Here is a 14,835-nt window from a genome sequence, read left to right as displayed (position 1 = left end):
TATATATATATATATATATATATATATATATATATATATATATGTATATAAACTATCTATTTATTAAAACATAGTTTTATTTAAAATATTTAAAGACAATTTTCACAATGAAATTGCAGAAAACTACATTATTTTTTATAATTTCATAGTTTTCTTTACATGCATATAATGAAATAACTATACAATTTATTTACCAAACAATAAGTCATGGCAATGAGATTTGCAGTGACATTTTTTCTTCTGCATTTTCTTTTTGGAAGCACACTACCACAACAAAAACCAAGTCACATGTTAATCCTGGTACAAGGCACACATTACACAATAAACACATTCAGCGCACATTGCACAATAAACCTGTGAGATCTGAGGCAAGAATGCAGAATAATAGAGCTAAAATTGTAAAGGAGTGTCTGTTTGGTTTGTTGGCATGAGGAAATGAAAGCTAAACATTAGCCAGATGGCAGAGAATGTGAGCAAGAAAGTTCTAATAATGAAAAGAATGTCTTGTATTATGTTTTTTTGTCTGCTATGTGACTGCAGATTGTCTGGGGATCAAATAAAGTCAACAACATCAGCCTGTCATCTTTGTAAGCAGCCATACTGGTGTATAGAGAAATAAGACAACACTTCATCCGAGAAAAGATGCTCTGTTAAAGCAAAACCTGAACGACAGTTCCCTGTGCATTTCTGATGTCTCAGCATCAAAGCTGTGTATAGTCAGCATTACAGAGCCCATAGAAACAAGTTCTGAGATTTTGCTGACTCATAATGCACACACACATATGCATTGCATCCGATAAAATATTCTCTAGAACCAAAACGGGGAAATCTCGGGACCATTCCTCAAGAACATTCTGCAAAACTTGTCCAAACAAGCATCAGTAATGGATATAACCAATGCCCTTTCAAAATGACATGTCAACGCAGGAAGGAAAACTGTGCGTTTAAGGCAGATTCATGTTTAGAAGTAGCAATTAGAGTGCTTTGTTTGTTAAGTCCTGTAAAAACAGAGGCTGCACCCAGCCCTGAGAAAACATTCACTTTATATGACCTGAAAAAGACATCCTTCACCTGTGTTATGTTCACACAATACTTTAATCATGCGATAATGATCATAAATTAAACTCTGAGGCCTGTAAGGAACATAAGATGCCTTGAGGTGACGCTCGATAAAAATATAACCGCACCTGTCTGTTAGCATTTTTATTAGACAATGTTTTTCTCAAGTGGAATAAATTAGTGGAATGTTGCTCATATCAGGGTTTGGTACGTAACAACCTTTGGGTGCTAGACATGAATCATTTGCTGAGAAAAGTGTGGTGCTGTTTAGTGATCAGATGCAACATTTTTACCTTCCACAAAAAAAAAACAGTCCCATAGACGAACACTGAAGGAGGAATGCGAACCAAATCTAGAGCTCTTTTGACTTGGCGACCAGGCAACCACAAGTAACACAAGTTTACACTGCATAAATGGCACCTCTGAGCTGCATGAAACAGTCTGTTGCTAAACACTGCAAAGGTGGCACAGAAACATTTCTGAAGTGGCATTTAGGTGTCTTTACACAGACTGTTTAATGCTGCTCAGAGGTGGCATAGATGCATTTACACAAAAATGATATTAAAAACTGAGGCGGAGGCGGGTCAGAGCAGGCATAATTTAATCTGGCTTTTATACGCCAATGTGTTTTGACACAGAATTTTGAGCAGGCACAGAGCAGCCTTAACTTGGCTGTGTAAAGATACTTTGTGTAAATGCCACTTAATAAGCGCCTCTGTGCTGCCGTTGCGTGTAAATTTGGCAAAAGTAAATCCTAAGCAGGCATAGTCTGGCTTTTATGCGGCATTGTGTCTTGACACTGAATTCTGAGCAAGCACAGAGCAGCCTTAACTTGACTATGTAAAGACACCATTAGAACACCTTAGCAACTACATAGCAATGCCCTGGCAACACCCAAGAATCATGGCCATGTAAATTTGGCAAAAGTAAATCCTAAGCAGGCATAGTTTAGTCCGGCTTTTATGCGGCATTGCATCTTTACACTGAATTCTGAGCAGGCACAGAGCAGCCTTAACTTGATTATGTAAAGACACCATTAGAACACCTTAGCAACTACATAGCAATGCCCTGGCAACACCCAAGAATCATGGCCATGTAAATTTGGCAAAAGTAAATCCTAAGCAGGTATATCATTACATCTTTACACTGAATTTTGAGCAGGCACAGCAGCCTTATCTTGGCTGGTAAAGATGCCATTTAAATGCCTTAGCACTCATCAGAACACTCTAGAATGGTGTCAGTGAGTTTTGGTCTATAGTGTGATAAGCCTGCAGTGAGTGAGTTGTGCTTTAATTATGCTAAGGGTGTTTGATAAGTCATTGTAGCAGGCAGTGCCACATTAACTCTGAAAGCTGGAGTTACAGCACAAATGACCCCACAAATCTCAATCCCCAGGGATTCTGCTGTTGGTGTAGTGTTAAACATCCAGAGAGAGACCAATGAGGTCATTTAAGGATTGTGTTTCCTCACTTGACAGGGCTTGTCAGTGGAACATGTGAACACAAGCAAACTAAAATGACCTCGCAGTGAGGATCAGTGTGGAGATTCAAGAGACATTTAGAAAACAAAACTGTCGGTTTTCCAGTTCAGCCAATATCATGTTTATAATTGTGCATGTTGTTTGGTCTATGTGGTTCATGGTGATAATAATAAACTTCAATGTTTAACTTGTAGGGCAATTGTATTTACTTTTTCATGATAGTGGTGGTACTGTGTTGTGTCACCACTTGAAGTCCAATGTAAAACCTGCATCTTGAAGCAAAAGAAAATCACTCAACAAGTATGAATACACATACGCACCATAAATCAACCTTTGATCACGATGGCTAAGGTGATTTTGAGGGAAGCTTGCACTCTCATGCTCTCTCAGACACACCCTCAGGTTTCCAGATATACTTAACTCTGTTCTCAGTGGCGAATGCTTTCAAGCTTACATAAACAATGCTTCACCTAACAGCACAGGTCACGTAGAAAGCTTGACTCAGGAGCTTTTGAATGAGCTCAGTCATTTTTTTAACATGCATCTGCTCTCTCTGTCTTTGAGCCACAAAGTATTTGTATTTGTTGGTATAGTTGCATCCCAGGTAACAAATTTAGGTTATAAAAACATAGTAGGAACATTGTTTTGAAATGTTTCTAAAACGTTCAAATGTCCAATTTTGTTGTCGTGATTATATCACCGTTTCTTGCAGCGTTCTACTAACTAAACGTTATTTGAACGTTTATTTTTAATATTTTAAGAACTCTAGAATGTCCATTTTTCTTGTTGTGTTTAGAACATTATTGAAAGGTTTCAAAAACGTTTCTAGAACATTCATAAAGTACAAATGACATCATAAGGACGTTTTAAAGGAACGTTTTCTCTCAACATTGTGAGAATGTATTTCAAATGTCAATAAAGTGATAAGAACATTCCATAAACATTAATGTTTTGTCCTAACATTTATATAACTTTGAAAAAACATTAGTGGAAGTTGTGTTTCCTGTTAGCTGTGACACTGGGACTCTATTCAACGGATTTCTTGGTTGTTCACAATAAAGTAAACTCATCAATGCTATATATATAGATATGTTCACACAGTGTTTGGGACTTATGAATCATTTACAATGAGATCTATAATATGCATTTAGAAAACATAAGGTAAATCTTCATTTCGTGCTGACTTTATTAACAGGTGACTCTCAAAAGGCCCGTTCACAAATGAGTGAGTAACCGAAGCCAATCCTTTTTTTGCATTAGCCGTGACCATAGCAACAGACTGAAGTTAATATCAAAGTGGTGTGAACGTGGCCTATATAGTTTTCTGGTTGCCATAGCATTGCTATGCAATGATTATACACCTCTCTGAGTTTCTTTTCTGGATTTCTAACCTCTGGGATTTTCTTACTGCTGGTCCAGCAGTAAATCACAATATAACCAACGTCACATTCATAAATGCCTCTGTACTGAGTGTAATATTTGTTTGGGTTTGCGGTTAATGTGGAGGAACACAATGTACTACTCTGTATTACTCTGTAAATGATCAGGTATGTGGTTATGTTGGCTTTTCTGCTGGCGGAGACCAACAGTCATGATGTTCTGTTCCAGGACAGAAAATTGTCTTTAATTAAGTAAATAATCGCTTATTGAAAATTGGTAGAAACATTTTATGGTTATGGACAATGGTGTACGTAGTTTAAAGATAATATCAAAATGTAATCAGACTTTGTTATTATTATTATTGGAAAATATGGCTAAATAAAACATTTGTTAAAAAAAGGAGACTAAATTTATACTAAATTGAAAATGGTCATTTACTCTTATTCATGTTTTTTATATGTTTGTCGAGCTCCAAAAAAATCACAATAAAAGTACCATAAAAGTAGCAACTGTCTGCATGATTGACCTTGCCTTTTTTGGTAAGTTTGACGTCAGTGGATCCAACACACAGTTTTGAATAAGCAAAAATGCACATGAAATTTAGTGAATAAGAGTTTAAATTTGTCTATATTCCTCAGACATAACTATTATATTGCATCAGAAGACTTGAAATACAGGGAATTCCTACTGAAAACAGGAGTAGTTCACCCAAAAATGACAATTTGCTGAAAATGTGCTCACCCTCAGATCATCCAAGAAGATGTAGTTGAGTTTGTTTCTTCATCAGATTTGGAGAAATGTAGCATCACATCACTTGCTCACCCAAGGATGCTCTGCAGTGAATGGGTGCCGTCAGAATGAGAGGCCAAACAGCTGATAAATACATCACAATAATCCACACCACTCCAGTCCATCAGTTAATGTCTTGTGAAGCCAAAAGCTGTGTGTTTGTAAGAAACAAATCCATTATTAAGATGTTTTTAACTTCGAACTGTCGCTTCCAGCTAAAAAAAGCGACTCCTCTGTCTATTGGTTTATCTTAATCAGCTGTTTGGACTCTCATTCTGACGGCACCCATTCACTGCAGAGCATCCATTGGTGAGCAAGTGATGCAATGCTACATTTCTCCAAATCTCATGGTGTTTTTTGTATATTCTTTCCCTGTATGGAGAACAGCAATGTGTGCTTTTGTGTTTCATCATGAGGTTGAGTATGACAGGATGCTCGTTTTAGGTGAACTGTTCCTTTAAACCTGCCGTCTCTGTTCAGATTCCCAGAATGCGTTTGCGAGATGAATCCTGATCAAGCCGTCACTTAATGTCTCAGTAAGCATCTGATCAAGGCGTTCATGTCTTTGGCCTCATTTAACAGGAAGAGAGAGACAGTTAATCCACAGTCCTGTATAATAGGCTTAAGTGTGACCCAGTGTGGTGATTTTCTTACATTTACGTAGGTAACAGGATAGTAACATTGTGTCTGCTTTCAGACCGTGGGTGATCATTGAATTATAAAAACATAAAGAGGCAGGATGATGCTCGGCAGAACACTGTGAACTTAACCTTGAGAAAAGCAAAGCAGGGAATGGAAATTTCCCAAATGCATGAGGAAGTGTGGGACAGGCTGAGCTGTGCTGTTATGTGATTCGGATGAAAATGAAACACAGCTCTTTTTTATCTGTGTGTGCAGCACCTGGGTCATTAGGATGTCACGTTTACTAGCCGATGACGCCCGTCTTGTTTTGACCTTCCTGATCGCTCTCGCGCACATAGAGATAAATGACATTGTTCAGAAACAAACAGTTTTTGATAAAAGCAGCTATTGGAAAATACATGGTTGCTACTTTGATAAATCTCACTGAACTGCATACAGGGTGTTCTCAAATGTTTCTCTTGGAATACCTCAGGTGAAAATAGCTAGATGTTTTAGAAAAAAGAAGTCGCTAGCATTATGCAAAGGTGTTCAGGGAGGTTCAATGTTATGCAGTTGCTATGTTTTAGATGGTTTTCCACCTTCAAGTCTTAATATTCTGCTCCCTCATGCTCCTCTCCTCGTCATTTTAATGTAAATAAGCTGTATTAGTGTTTATATCTTTTTAGGCAGTTTTATCTCACCAATGGCACCTTTAGCTTGTTCAATAATTATTTTGCACTTTTTTCGGTAACTGTTTTGGAATGCTATTTATTATGAAATGTTCCATTCTAATAAATTTTAATTTAAATATTATTTATTTAAATTAAAAAAAAAATCACCCACTATAAATGAGTCTTTTGACAAGAAAATATATATCTGCCTTTACATTTTAGGAGACTTAAGCAAAACTCTCCAACTGTTCTCCTTGCAATCTCATTACTGTTTAACCAATTGATCTCATTTGCAATTTTTATTCACTGAAATGAACCAAATGAAAAGTCAGAAAAGAGTTTAGTCCCCTCAGAATGAACCTTACGCTCCACTCTACAGTTCAAACTCATTTTTAGCTCATTGACTGATCGTTTCGATGAGCAGAGCGGGAATGGAATAAACTGTACAGCATTGGTTGGTCAATAATATGATGTAATGACAACACAGAGCTCTGGCATGTGTTGTTCTTCCTGTCTGAGGGCACCACTTCCTTCCTGATGTTCCTGCACAGGAAATTGTAAGAGCGTTGTTATTTGAGTTATTTGCCTTTGTGAACCATACCGACAGAAGTATAACATACCACAGAGCTGTAGTTTTATAACAACATTCAGACTGTATTTCCTGTGGGAATTAAGGGAATATGCTTGGCATGGAAATTAAATCACGCTCGATCCCTGTTATACAATCATAACACAGCAGGATTTTATGATGGCACAGAGGACATCTCTGCTCTTGGCGGTTGTGGCAGTGCTGCATGTACAGGGTGCAGTGCCGGTGAGAACAGTTTATCCAGGAGACTCCCTGTAATCCCGTTCCCCCACCTCTCGCCCGACACTAACGCTAGAAGTCAGCGGGTTCATATGCTTCAGATCTGGGTTGTCTTTTACAATATTAGTGGAAATTCTTGATGCCGTTCGTCCAGAGGTTTGTCTCAGCTTCTCCTGCAGGTCCAGGAATTCAGAGCTTTTTCAGCTGTAAGCGGATTACAGACCCAAAGCTTATATCAAAAGATGCCCGTATTCCTCCCCGCTCACACCGCCTAATTTCTGCTGTTCATCTGGAAAATTCCCTTGACTTATGTCACGGTTCATTGTGGTTACAACCTGGCCATGTTGATGGTGATGTACTTTAGGGCCAATGTTATTTTACTATTATATGTATATAATTTTTTATTCATATTTTGAAATAGCATTTATTTTTATATTTTCTCTTTTCATTTGAATACAATTTTTAGTGATTTACATGCTTTTGTAATTTTGATCAGTTTTTGTTGTTTTTAAATATAACTATTTAGGTTTAATTTATTTTTATTTTATTTGTAGCTTTTATTTATCTCCAGTGCTTCAACTTATTCAGTTTCATCAAATATTTATATTATAGCTTTATTTCAAATAATATTCAATTAATATACTAATATCATTTTTTTAACTCTTATTTTATATATATTTTTTTATTTTAGTGATTTTGCAATGTGCTTAGTTGTCATTTTTATTAGTATTTGTTCTTTTATAAATATTAATTTTGTACTTTATTAATTTTTAAAAATTGTAAAAAAAATTATTATTAATTAGTTTTGGTTTTATTTCAAGCTTTAGTTTAAGTTTTTAATTATTTCCAGTTAATTAAACACTAAAACTAAAGTAATTTATTTCATTATTTTTTTTTCATCCAATATGTAGATTTTATATTGATTCTACTTTATTTCAATTAAAAAAGATGTTTTTAATAGTTTAGTTGATTATATTAATCCTGACTAGAACCATTGTAGAACATGCAGTACACAATCTGAACATCATCCATTCACCAAATACTGTCCCTCACAACTGTTTTGACCTTAAACTCTCCTAAAAGGTTTTCATTTACATTCATGCATTTGGCAGAAGCTTTTATCTGAAGCAACTTGTTTTGCATTCAAGATACACAGTCATTGTATTCCATGGGAATCGAACCCATGACCTTGGTGTTGCTGATATGACTTTGCATTATATTGAATCCACCAGTTAAACCAGCATCAACCGGCCTGGACCAGCATGGAAATTCAAGCTGGTTTATCTGTCCAAGAGGGAATTCAAATGTATACTGTCACAGATGCTGATGATGCGATTGTAAGCATCGCAGATGTTAAACTGTATCTCTGCTAACCTTATAACCCAATGACCTAAATATATCCCAAATCTCATCTTGCTGTGACACTCGGCATAGAACTTGGCTTGCAGATGTTCAGAAACGCACACGCAGGCGCATCTATAGAGCAATCAGTGTCAGTGAAATGCATTGAGCTCCTCTGACTTTCACTCGAGTAAAATTGAAAACTGAGTACTTTTACTTTTACTGGAGTAATATTTTATTATACGTATCTATACTTTTACTCAAGTACTTGATTTGTGTACTTCATCCACCACTGTCTGTGTATATTTCACGTGCATACACGAGTGTATGCATTTCCCTTCCTGTCTGTGTCAAGAGCGTTTGTTTTCCGGTCTGATAACTCTGCTATAAACACACTGAAGCTTCCCGCCACAGCTATACACATTGGAAACACGATAACACAGACAGAAGTGATGATAGTCCATGAGAAAGAGGACATGTGCACTATCATCTTCCTGGCATAACGTCCCCATGCCCTACTTTTTATTTTCTTTCTCAAGCGTCCTTCAAGATTTTCTGTGTCAGTATTATATCAGTTACATAGTCACACATCATAAATTGTATTTTATTTCATAAAGTACCAAAATGGCCTCAGCAGGGCCTGTTATGAGCAATGGCAGGTGGGCATTATGCTGCTGAAGTGATGTGCATAGCGTGAGCTCTCTCGGCAGGTTCCCATGAGTGCGGACAGCGGGCGGCTGTTTGTTTAATACGAGGGGATAAAATGATTATATAAGAATGAGCCAGGAGCCGGGGGAAGATGAGCCGACCTCTGCCCCCCTCTGCGGGAGACCGGCGGGATGTCTTCTCTCTCACAGACCCCCATGATCCCAACATCAAGAAATCCACAGACATTCTCCAGAACCTTCTTGTCTTTTTCTTCTTCTTTACATTTGAATTTTCTATTAATTTCAACTGTGCAGTCGGGTTCAGAAGTGGGAGAAATTCCAAGCAGACTAGTACAAAAGATGTTGAAGGTTGAAAATTGAATTAGGATTGTATACCATTAAATATAATTGTTACAATTAGCTATTACAACTTGAAGTTCAGTGTTACTCTGAAAAAAACAAAAAAACAATGGTAATTTAAAAATGTTAAATCTAAATTAACTGGTTTTATTAAAGTCAAAAATACAATTTAACATCACTGAACCAACCTAAATATTTTTATGGGTTAAATCAACAGATTGTTAAGGTAACAATTGCAGATTGCCACTTTTTTTGCAGTGTACAGTAACTTTCCTGGTTTTTCCAATTGGTCACGCCTTCACATTTCAAGTTCATTAACCATAATTTAAATTTTCAATTAATTTTTAAGGCAGCATGAATGTTTACTTTTTAAGTTGAAGCAACATTATTTTTACAGTGACTTGATTTTAGATCAATATATATATATATATATATATATATTAAAATGTACTATAGCTTTAAGTCTTAAAAACTGAAGGTCTATTGTAACTAAGATGCAAAAACATGTCAATGATACCTATTTGGTGTACAGAAATGGTCCACCCAGTCATGGTGAGATGAAGTGGTTACTATTATTCCTAAACAGCAAAAGAACTAAAAATACGAGTTAAAATGTGAAGTGTTAAATGACAGTTTACATGCAGTCTTAAAAATAAAAGTTCCAAAATGGAGTTTTAAGCAAGGAAGAACCTTTTTTTGTTCCCCGAAAAACCCTTTCAGTGAAAAGATCTCAAAATAGCCATTTTTCTTGGCGTGAATAACATTTTTAAAACCTAAAGAACCCTTTTCCATTATAAAGAACCTTTTGTGGAATGTAGAGTTTCCATGGATGTAAAAACGTTCTCAATGCCAATAAAGAACCTTTATTTTTAAGAGTGTAGCATTTACAGGAAGAAATAAACTCAGTCATTTAACTGATGATTTGAAAGGATAGTAAAAAGGTTCATTTGGGCCAGTTTAATTAAAGAAATCAACCACAAACCTACCTAAACGAATGAGTAAACAGAACCTCACTCGAGTATTTACGGAACAACGTTTAGTTTACTGTAAAGACCAGCTACAGCTCAGAAAAAGCCATGGGTTTAGTTTGCCCTTTCACACACTAAACATTTGGGTTACCTGCTTTTTTCAGCTAAATTCACTGTGATCCAAGTACTTAGAAGAAGAGGTGAACCAGTTCAGAAGGCTGGAAGGGTTTGCAGAAGGATTTCTATATTCTTGGGCCTCCTTTAATCCACAGTCAGGCGGATAATTTACCAAAGGAAGAAATTCAGCACCACTACACCTCTCCCTGGGACAAGACGTCCTGCACAGATCGGTGTGAGGGTAAACTGTAAAAACCTCAAACAAGTGACACAGAACCATAGGCTGACAGTGAAAGATCTGCACTGATTAAGATATCCAGACACATGATAACGCCATAAAGTAAAACACTGACAAAACAGTGTTCATGGGAGGTTATCATAGAAAAAAAGCACTGATTTCCAGAAACAAAACATTGTTGCCCATCTCAAGTTTGCAGGAGACTTTCCAGGATGTTCTGAAACTCTACTGGAAAAATTTAAGATGATATGCAAAAGAACATTTTGGTAACGTTAAATTTCTCTTACAGTGATATTTCCCCTAAAACTTAAAATTCATGTCATCAACACTTACTTTAAAAAAATATATATATCTTCTAAAATATCTACTGTTTTCCACTGAAGAAAGTCAGTCAGACAAAAGAGCATTATGCAACTACATTTCAGAAACATTTCCTTCAGAAATCAAGATATTTCCATTGAATTGGTAGGTGAAAGCATTTATTCACTAAAATATGGCACAGAAGAACATTTTGAGAGCACATTTTCAGAAACCATTCCTTCAGAAATCAAGATATTTCCAATGGATTGGAATCATTTATTCATTAAAATATGGCACAGAAGAACATTCTGAGAGCACATTTTCAGAAACCATTCCTTCAGAAATCAAGATATTTCCAATGGATTGGAATCATTTATTCATTAAAATATGGCACAGAAGAACATTCTGAGAGCACATTTTCAGAAACCATTCCTTCAGAAATCAAGATATTTCCAATGGATTGGAATCATTTATTCATTAAAATATGGCACAGAAGAACATTCTGAGAGCACATTTTCAGAAACCATTCCTTCAGAAATCAAGATATTTCCAATGGATTGGAATCATTTATTCATTAAAATATGGCACAGAAGAACATTCTGAGAGCACATTTTCAGAAACCATTCCTTCAGAAATCAAGATATTTCCAATGGATTGGAATCATTTATTCATTAAAATATGGCACAGAAGAACATTCTGAGAGCACATTTTCAGAAACCATTCCTTCAGAAATCAAGATATTTCCAATGGATTGGAATCATTTATTCATTAAAATATGGCACAGAAGAACATTCTGAGAGCACATTTTCAGAAACCATTCCTTCAGAAATCAAGATATTTCCAATGGATTGGAATCATTTATTCATTAAAATATGGCACAGAAGAACATTCTGAGAGCACATTTTCAGAAACCATTCCTTCAGATATCAAGATATTTCCAATGGATTGGAATCATTTATTCATTAAAATATGGCACAGAAGAACATTATGCAACTACATGTTCCTTCAGAAATCAAGATATTTCCAATGGATGATGGTTTCCCCCCCGTGTCATTTCTCGATGGATGCTACTATAGTTTCAAAGGCAGAGCTGGGATTTCTTCCGCACGTTTTTCACACAGTGTGGAGACAGAAAAATGCTTTTGTTGATCCAGTCTTACCTATGGAGTCGGGTGTCGCCTGGGGCCCCACGGCCTGTTTCAATAGGTCAGACATTCCAGCATCCGTGTTCTTTTGTGAACTCCAGCTCGGAGGCTGCAGTGGCCTTTAATCCGAGGGTAAATCACCGTAGACCGGAGTCCCGTAATGCCCTGCTTCACTTCCACTGGGGGATTTAGCCGATCGGGGGGTGACGAAGAACTTCTGTGCGAAGGTGGTCAGGCGAGTGATTCGTTTAAGTTATGCTAGGAGCGAAAGTAACAACAAACTCAACTCGCTGCCCTTGTGTGGCGTGACCCAAAGCCGAGCGTGGGGCCGCACTCGTTCCCGACTCGTTTAATCTGTCACTTGTGTCTAACGTCATCTCAGAAGTTCCTCTTTTTGCAAAATTCCTCCTTTTGTTCCTCACGGCTCCTCTCATAGTCATGTGGTCGCATGATCCACTCTCATGGAAACGTCATTGTCTTTAACATCTTTCTCAGCAGACACAAATGAGAAGCAGTAAACTCACAACTGACACATTTAGGTCGGTTTAGGAGGAACTTCTGAGACAAAGGTGATTGTTAATTCATGCATTATTACTTTGTTAGCTACCTCTCCTGAGCTATAAAAGGCAACCTCTGTGCAAATAACATTTCCTCGCTTGAAATAGGGCACAGGGTGGGTTGTGGTCTATACCTGTGGTTCCTCTGTAGTCAAATTGTTCGTCACAAACCCTAGATATTCTCCTTTACCTCAGAACAATATGTTATTGTTTAGATGTTGATCTTAAGTATAACCTTAAAGTTTTTAGTTCTACATTTCTTTCTCAGATGTTTCTTCTAATTCAATGGTTGATGACCAGTTAGCGTTTAGAGATAAAAATGAATGTGCCCAGCAGCTCAGATCATTTGTGAGCCTGGAGCATAAAAGCAGTCTTAAGTCGCTGGGGTATATTTGTAGCGATAGCCAAAAGTATATTGTAAGGGTCAAAATTATTGATTTTTATTTTATGCCAAAAAACATTAGGATATTAAGTAAAGATCATGTTCCATGAAGATATTTAGTAAATTTCCTACCGTAAATATATCAAAACGTAATTTTTGATTAGTAATATGCATTGCTAAGAACTTCATTTGAACAACTTTAAAGGCGATTTTCTCAATATTTTGATTTTTTTTTTGCACCCTCAGATTCCAGATTTTCAATTAGTTGTATCTCGGCCAAATATTTTCCTATCCTAACAAAGGAAAGCTTATTTATCCAGCTTTCAGATGATGTATAAATCTCAATTTCGAAAAATTGACTCTTATGACATGGTTTTGTGCTCCAGGGTCACATTTTGTCTTGGGAGAATTTATGAGTTAATCTTTGACTTGTTAAGCAGTTTGAGATGCTTATTGGCATCTCTGGTGTTTAACATCCATATACTCTTAAAAATGAAGGATCCAAAAGGGAGTTTTCACAGTGATGCCATAGAAGAACCATTTTTTTGTTCCACAAAGAACCTTTCGGTGAACTGATGCAAATAAAGAACATTTATTTTTTTTTAAATGCACGAAAGGTTCTTTTGATTATTAAAATGTTCTGATCGCTGAAAGGTTCTTTGGGGATCCCTTTATTTGTGAAACTCTGGATGAGACATTAGAGAATACTGTGCCTGTAATGTGAGATCTTTAGCTCAGGAAAATGTTTCCATGTGCTCTCAGTGCTGTCTAGGAGACACAGCTGTGATATTAAAGGTTGCATCTGTTCATTTGATTTCCTATGAGCAGGAAGAAGGAGGTGAACGCCTTCATGAAGCTGGGAATGAGAGGCACTCCTCGTCTGGGTCACTGCGGGTCTGTTTGTACACAATCGCTTGAGAGGCTCCACCCAAGTGTCTGCCGGCTGATGCAATGCGACCGGCGAATATAAACCGATCTCAGCAGCATCAGACTGTGATACCGGACGCGGCCAAAGGACATCTCCGTTTATCTTCTACATTATTATTATTACAGATTGTAGGGTTTATAAGTATTGCAGTATTTATATGTATGCTTAATGTACTTTATCAATCTTAGGGTATTTATTTGTTATCTATCAAGTAGTAATTGATCACTGGAACATTCTTCACGACTGGGAGGGTTTGGTGATATTTTTTTCATTCATACCGGAGCTGAACAAACGGATTTCTCTTTTTTTTTTAATTATTATTATTATTATTATTCTTCTTGAGGTAAGATCTCATCCCGTTTTCAAGTTTTTTGATGTTTTAGATGTCTTCCCTGACCTTTTTATTTATTTTTTTAAACCTGAACACACTGTAATCGCGTTTATTTTATCTGTTTTTAGACTCGTGTTTCATCATCATCACCGTTCACACACTCTAATGATCTAATAAAATTATTCATGTGGTTTGGGAGTTTAAACGGAAATTTAACACTGGTCACGGTCTAAAATAGTCACCAGAATCCGTTTAAATAGGTTGAAATAGTCACCCGACAAGAAAAAAAAGCCTTAATTGGTTATGTCTAATCGTTTTGTTCCGAATATATAAATATAGACTGATGAGACGTCGGTATTGTCGGTGCCGGTTGTAATTTTCCACTCAGTTCTTGGCTGGTCACGTGACGTCTGCTAAACCGCAGATTACTGTGTAAATTACTCGCGAGCGACTGTCAAATAAACATTAAGGAGAATGGTTTACCATTTCTGCTTTTTTAAATAATAATAACTAAATCTTTAGACTACAATGGAAATGTTTCGGTAAAAATTATAATTAGCAAATTTGAGGTCAAATGCGTGTTTAGGCAAGTGTTGCTCGCTTGAGGAACTTCGAGTATCTCATTTAAATAATATTTTAAATAGTTTTCCTGTGCACCATTGTTTCCTGTTATGTAAAGATATTTCTGTAATGCTGTTTCATTTCATTATATA

General features: G+C 36.5%; 1 protein-coding gene across 1 annotated transcript in view; it reads left to right on the top strand.

The window, feature by feature from the left end:
- Positions 1–14,098: 14,098 nt before the first annotated feature.
- The window catches only part of LOC107662192 (sodium-coupled neutral amino acid transporter 2-like), an 11,105-nt gene continuing 10,368 nt past the window's right edge, over positions 14,099–14,835 (top strand). Inside the window, exon 1 of the mRNA XM_016452120.1 lies at positions 14,099–14,134. The gene's annotated coding sequence lies outside the window, so the exon portion shown is untranslated. The remainder of the gene's footprint in view (positions 14,135–14,835) is intronic.

The sequence above is a fragment of the Sinocyclocheilus anshuiensis genome, unplaced genomic scaffold, assembly GCF_001515605.1.
Source record: "Sinocyclocheilus anshuiensis isolate Anshui unplaced genomic scaffold, SAMN03320099.WGS_v1.1 scaffold1543, whole genome shotgun sequence".
NCBI classification, from domain to species: Eukaryota; Metazoa; Chordata; class Actinopteri; order Cypriniformes; family Cyprinidae; genus Sinocyclocheilus; species Sinocyclocheilus anshuiensis.
The sequence above is the reverse complement of the archived record's forward strand: the minus strand, read 5'-3'. Positions and strand labels throughout refer to the sequence as shown.